Raw genomic sequence first — 7206 nt, forward strand, 5'->3', positions numbered from 1 at the left:
AACAGCCTGCCTCTGGACATCTTAAAAATTAACCCTTATCCACCCTAAGCCACCATAGTGAGATCTGTCATTTGTAGCCAAATGTAAATCATAACTCACATAAGTTAGGTTTTACATTAAAACTTTTACCGTGTACAAAGCTATATCAGAAAGCTCAAATGGTAAGAAGACATTAGAAATCAATTTACCTTTAAAGTCGATTTCTCAGTTAATCTTTTTCATACAGACTTTAAAATAGTTTTGTTTTGCAGAACTAGAACTCTTTTTTTGTTGGTTTGGTGTGGATTCCCACCATTCTTTCTTGCCATGATCCACTGTACCGTTTTCTGATTAAGGGTCCTGAGCTTTTCAACAGGGAGCCACTCTACCATTTTTCTAAGTCCATGAGGTTCAGGAGAAGGTAAATGCTACATGTGGACTTCAGTGTGGGCACATAACCCAGTCCCAATGAATCAGTGTATATCATATACCTAGAATAATTATAAATGCAAGCACATCCCATGCATGGCCAATCAAACAATGCAACTCAACTCTAGAAGTCTTTAGAACTGTTCTGAGAGAGACACTGCCCTAACACCAGGATTGCTGACAGGATAGAATATAAGCTTGAAGTTGTTAGTAAGTAGGCTTATCACCATAAGTGAAGAGCTGGCCTTAGATTGGAGCCAACGGAGAAAAAAAAAGAAATAAAAAAGAGTAAGACTAAGTTTTAATGACATCATTCAGCTCTGGGTTTACCGAAGCCTGAACTTTTGAGATACATGAGTCAAATAAATTTTCCTTTTGGTTGAACAAGTTTGAGCTAGATCTTCTGACATTTGCAACTATAGGGGTTCTAACTAGTGATGGTAAATAATCTGATTGATTACATTTGCCTTTTACTATGCCAAGTGTTCATAGGAAATCTTCCCTGACGTTTAGTTACCAAAAAGTAGTATAATAGAACACTAGCATAAAGCTTCTGGGTTTTTATACTATAATTCAGAAATTATTTATAATATAAAATTGTGGGGTATCGTTGCTATAATATAATCATTACAGCTAGCTAAAGGATATTTATCTAACAAAAAAATTCAACAATTGTCATTGGAAAATAATCTTCAATACAAAACAAAAAATATAGTTAACTAATTTTCCCTTCCTTCAAATATTAACTTACGAAGGTTACAGTGTTAAATTATGAGGAATAGCAGACTGGATGTGAAATGTTTTGTAGGACCTTACAATTTAGCACAGCAGGCAAAACATGAATGCTAATAACAGTTACACACTATTTTCCAAGAAAGGGGATAATAAGAAAAATATCTAGGGAAGGTAAGAAAAATTCTTTAATATTATTAAAGCTGTTAAAGTTAGTAGCGACCCAATAATTCTTTGGACAAATGGTTGAGGAAATTGTAACTCAGACAGCCAGTGACTTTGTTCCCATAGCAAGTCAGTGGCAATATCGTGCTGGAAGCCAGAAGAATTTAGACACAGTCCAACAGTCCAACGTTCTTTCTTACTACCCCACCCTACCTCTGTTAGAAGAGCAAACACAAAGAAGTTTCTCAAACTACATAATTTTTTTCACACAACATAAAATGCAGAATCTCAGAGACCACACGAAAATAAATCTGATTCTCTCATCATTTAGAAGTAAAGCAGCAAGGCTCTGCCTCAGTTTGAGAATTTGCCTTCAGCTTTTTATCATGGTTTTTCTCTCACTAAATTTTTTTTTAATTGGTCTAACCTTGAAAGTGCAGCAATCCTTCCTGAGTCCTGTTTTAAACATGTTTTGTCTCTTCTGAATTCTGGGAATGGAGCCTGGTAGCCCAAACTAAAGGAGTTACCTTAGTTAAACTTCATATAGGAAGACTTCCTTGGCTGATTTCCCATCTGGGCAGTGCCTGCCTGCACAAAAGACTAAGCCACTGCAAATTCTATTGTAAGAGTTTTGTCTAACAAAAATAAAAGAAATATAATAATTCCAAACTAGGACTGCTGTTTCTAGGCAACTTCTTGTCAAGAATTTACAGAGAATAATTGTCATTAGAAATAATTGCCATAAGAACATACTGGTACTTGCCAATGATATATCAGACAAGGGTTTCATCTCCAAAATATGTAAAGAACTCACTTGACTCCATACCAGGAAGATAAACAACCCAATTAAAAAATGGGCAAAGGACCTGAACAGGCACTTGCCCAAGGAAGACATTCAGATGGACCATAGACATATGAAAATATTCCAAACATCACTAACCATCAGAGAGATGCAAATTAAAATCACAATGAGATATCACCTCATTCCTGTCCAAATGACCATCATTAACAAATGGCTGTCATTAGTAAATCAACAAACAACAAGTGCTAGTGAGGATGTGGAGAAAAAGGGAACCCTAGTGCACTGTTGGTGGAAATGCACACTGGTACAGCCACTGTGGAAAATGGTTTTTTGAGATTTCCTTGAAAATCTAAAAATGGAACTGCCTTTTGACCCAGCAATTCCACTGCTGGGAATATACCCTAAGAATCTGGAAAGACCAATTCAAAATAACCTATGTATCCCTATGTTCATAGCAGCGCTATTTACAATAGTCAAGTGCTGGAAACAGCATTCTTGCCCAACAGTAGATGAGTGGATTGGAAAACTGTGGTATGTTTACACAATGAAATTCAATGCAGCAGAAAGAAAGAAGGAGCTCCTACCTTTTGCAACAGCATGGGTAGAACTGGAGAACATTATACTAAGTGAAATAAGCCAGTTAGTGAAAGACAAATACCATATGATCTCACTTATAAGAGCGATTTAATGGACAAAATAAGCTGATGAGTAAAATAGAACCAGAGACATGGAAACATGGAACAGATTACCGTGGCCAGAGGGGAGGGAGGGAGGAAGCAGATAATGGTGGAAAGAAAGGGAAAGGACTATGCAAATGACCCATGGACATGGACAATGGTGTGGGGATTGACTGTGGAAGTGAGGGACAGGCTGGGTGGAGGAGGGCAAAGGGGGGAAAATTGGGACAACTGCAATAGAGTAACAATAAAAAAATAATTGCTATGAAATATGTGTGTGTATACATATATATACACACATATGTGTATATATATATTTATTTGTAAGGTTTACAAGGTAATTTTGCATACAACAGAAGGCCTTAACATGAGAAAATCTGAGTACACTCTAGAACTGCACTGCCCAGTATGTTAGCCATTTAACACATGTGGCTATTAAAATTAAAATGAAAAGGAAAAATTCCTTTCCGCAGTTGCACTAGTCATATTTCAGGTACTCAATAGTTGCATGTGGTTGGTGGACACCAACAGACAACTGGATAATGCAGAAAGACATTTCCATGATCATAGAAAGTTCTTTGGGCCATGATATTTCAGAAACTTAGAGGACGAGTATGGCTGGAAGGTGATGCTGAGGAGAATGGCAAGAGGTGAGTTTGGGGGAGGAAGGAGTTGTCAACATCATGAAGGGACTTTCTCTTTTTTCTCTCTCCTTATCTCTTTCTGACATTCACGCTCCATTTTATTCATAAAGTCTTCCCTGACTGGCCCTGCCCTGGCTGTGCTCCTTAGTCTCTCTCAACCAGAACACTTAGTTTGTTTATATTGTTCATTGATTCCACGTGTAATTAAAATCATATGGTATTTGTCTTTCTCTGACTGGCTTATTTCACTTAGCACAATACTTTCCAGGTCTATGCATGCTGTCGAAAAAGGTAAGGTTCACTTTTTAAGGCTGAGCAGTATTCCATTGTGTAAATTTACCACAGCTTTTTTAATCCACTCATCTACTGATGGACACTGGGGCTGTTTCCAAATCTTGGCTATCGTAAATAATGCTGCAATGAACACAGGGGTACATATCATACGATTTCACTTATATGTAGAATCTAATGAACACAATAAACAAACAAATTATTAACATACTCATAGACTTAGAGAACAGACTGACAGCTGTCAGAGGGAAGGGGCTCAAGGGGCTGGGTGAAAAGGTAAAGGGATTAAGCCAAAAAACACTCTTATAGACACAGACAGCAGTGTGGTGATTACCAAGGGAAAGGGGGGCGGGGGAGGAAGAACAGGGTAAAGGGGAGATACGTGATGATGGAAGGACACTTGATTTTGGGTGGTGAACACACAATACAATATACGGATGATGTTTTATAGAATTGTACATTTGAAACCTGTATAATTTAATTAACCAATGTCACCCCAATAAATTCAATAAAAAATTTTTTTTAAGGAAAAGAATTGGGATGAAGAAAACATTTAGACTAGGTACCATATAATTTAGAATTTATGTATGTATCAGTTAGTACTCTTTTGGTTGCAAGTGACAGAAAACTCAACTCAAGTGAAGTTATTAAACAATAAAAGGAAGGACTTCTTTCCTCTCCAGACAAGATAGTGGCTGGCATGACTCTTGGTCAGCTGTATCTTTCTTGCCAGGATCTCACTTTCTTGGATGTTACCAAATTGATGCCACTTTCACATGAAGTCATCAGCAGACAAACCACAATTAAGATAGGTACAGTTGGTTGTGTAGCTCATGGGAAATCCACAGTTGTAAAAGCTACTTCTGGAGTTCACACTGTCAGGTTCAAAAGTGAACTAGAAAGAAATATTACAATCAAGCTTAGATATGCTAATGCTAAGATTTATAAATTTGATGACCCAAGCTGTCCTCAGAATGTTATAGATCCTGTGGAAGTAGTACACCTGATGAGTTTCCTACAGACATTCCAGGGACCAAAGGGAACTTCAAATTAGTCAGACATGTTTCCTTTGTTGCTTGTCCTGGCCATGATATTTTGATGGCAACTACGCTGAATGGTGCAGCAGTGATGGATACAGCTCTTCTGTAGATAGTTTAGTAATGAGTCTTGTCTTCAGCCTCAGACTTCTGAACACCTGGCTGCTATAGAAATAATAAAACTGAAGCATATTTTGATTCTACAAAATAAAATTGATTTGGTAAAAGAAAGCCAGGCTAAAGTACAGTGTGAACAGATCCTTGCATTTGTATAAGGTACAGTAGCAGAAGGTGTTCCTATTATTTCAATTTCTGCTCAGCTGAAATACAATATTGAAGTTGTCTGTGAATACACAGTAAAGAAAATTCCAGTACCCCAAGAGATTTTACTTCAGAACCCCAATTTATTGTTATTAGATTCTTTGATGTCAATAAACCTGGCCGTGAAGTCGATGACCTTAAGGATGGTATAGCTGGTGGGAGTGTTCTAAAAGGAGTGGTAAAGGTGGGCCAGGAGATAAAAGTCAGACCTGGTATTGTTTCCAAAGATAATGAAGGAAAACTCATGTGTAAACCAATCTTTTCCAAAATTGTATCACTGTTTGCAGAACATAATGATCTTCAGTATGCTGCTCCAGGAGGTCTTACCAGAGTTGGAACAAAAATCAACCCCACGTTGTGCCAGGCTGACAGAATGGTGGGGCAGGTACTTGGTGCAGTTGGAGCTTTACCTGAGATCTTCACAAAATTGAAAATCCATTTCCTGCTTAGACAGCTTCTAGGTGAACAAAAGGCAGCAAGGGTGCAAAAGTTGTCTAAGAATGAAGTGCCCATGGTGAACATAGGGTCCCTGTTGGCTAGAGGAAGAGTCAGTGCAGTCAAGATTGATTTGGGCAGAATCATTCTGACTAATCCTGTGTGCATAGAAATAGGAGAAAAAAAATGCCCTGAGGTGAAGAGTTGAGAAATACTGGCATTTAATTGGTTGAGGTCAAATAAGAAGAGGAGTGACTATAAAGCCCACAGTAGATGATGATCGATGAATTTGGATTAAGTCAGATTTTCTGTTAATGACTTGAGAGTATATTTTCAAAGCAATCCTGGGGAGACATTTCACCTTAGCAGTTGTTACTCTCCTCCTTTTGGTGATGGAAATATAACCTCCAGTAGTGAATTAGGGTCTACAATATGTGTAAAAACTGTTGGATTGAATCTACCAGAAATTGATCATGCCCAAATCATGTCTAATTTATATATCAGTGCAGGTTTGAAATGAAACTGTTTGCTACAACCAGCTTTTGCTGTAGCACATGTGCCACCAAACCTGTTTGAAATAAAATTTTTCTTCTTGTTGTCATAATTCATCTTTGAGAAGCTCCATGCTTGAAAGTATTGCTATATCAGTAAAAACTTGGAGATGCAAAATTATGAAGACCAGCCTCCCTTTCCTTAATATTTTATGTTGCTTTATCTTTGTAATTATGAGTAAAAAGAAATTAATAGGTTCAAATAAAATTATCCTTTAGAGCATAAAAAAACAAACAAAAATAAAAACAAAAAAGGAAATTTAGTGATTAGTGTAACTTAAATTTTAGGGTATATCTTCCTTTTGGGGGGCTATAGCCAAAGGCTTCAATAATGTCATTAGGATTTGGTTGCTTTTCATTTCTCAGTTCTACTTTTCACTGAATTGGCTTTATCATGAGCTCTTTCTATGTGATTTCTCCCCACCCCACATAAAAGCTACAACTTCACATCCTCTCAGATTCAGAGCCAATGGAAAAATAGAATTTCTTCCCGGAAAATTTCAAGCAATTCTTGGAATTCACCTTTAAATGTTGAATTGGTCATACTCATTATTGGACCAACACTGTGGTAAGCAGGATTCTGGATGCTGGCTGGTCAGATCTGGTCACATGCTCCATTCCCCAAACTGGGAGTAGAGCCCTGTCTCAATCAAGTGAACTCAGAATGGAGGAAGGAGATCTTATAGGAAAATTGAGATATAACTTATCAGCAGGAGGGACACTGAGAGGCAAAAACAATCTATGACCACCATGACTTATGTAACTTTATGAAGTACTTCATAACTTGCAGATATTTCACCTATCTTTAAAATTGATCAAATTAGAGAACAGACCAAATAAACAAAATCACAAATGAAAGAGGAGAGATTATAACTGTACCATAGAAATACAAAGGATTGTAAGAAATTACTATGGGCAAGTAACTATGTGCAAAGAAATGTGAAAACCTGGTGAAATGGAAAAATTTCTAGGAAAAATATAATCTTCTAAACTGAATGAAGAAGCAGCCTGAACAGACCAATAAACACTGGTGAAATCAAATAAAGAATCAAAAAACTTCTGGCACACAAAAGCCCTGCACCAGATGGTTTCACAGAATAATTTTAAAAAACATTTCAGGAAGAGCTAACCCCTATCCTTCAC

At 37.2% G+C, this 7206-nt stretch overlaps 1 pseudogene; it reads left to right on the forward strand.

Moving 5' to 3' along the window:
- Positions 1-3424: 3424 nt before the first annotated feature.
- LOC114501341 lies at positions 3425-6287 on the forward strand (annotated as a pseudogene).
- The last annotated feature ends 919 nt before the right edge of the window (positions 6288-7206 follow it).

The sequence above is a fragment of the Phyllostomus discolor genome, chromosome 7, assembly GCF_004126475.2.
Source record: "Phyllostomus discolor isolate MPI-MPIP mPhyDis1 chromosome 7, mPhyDis1.pri.v3, whole genome shotgun sequence".
Classification (NCBI taxonomy): Eukaryota; Metazoa; Chordata; class Mammalia; order Chiroptera; family Phyllostomidae; genus Phyllostomus; species Phyllostomus discolor.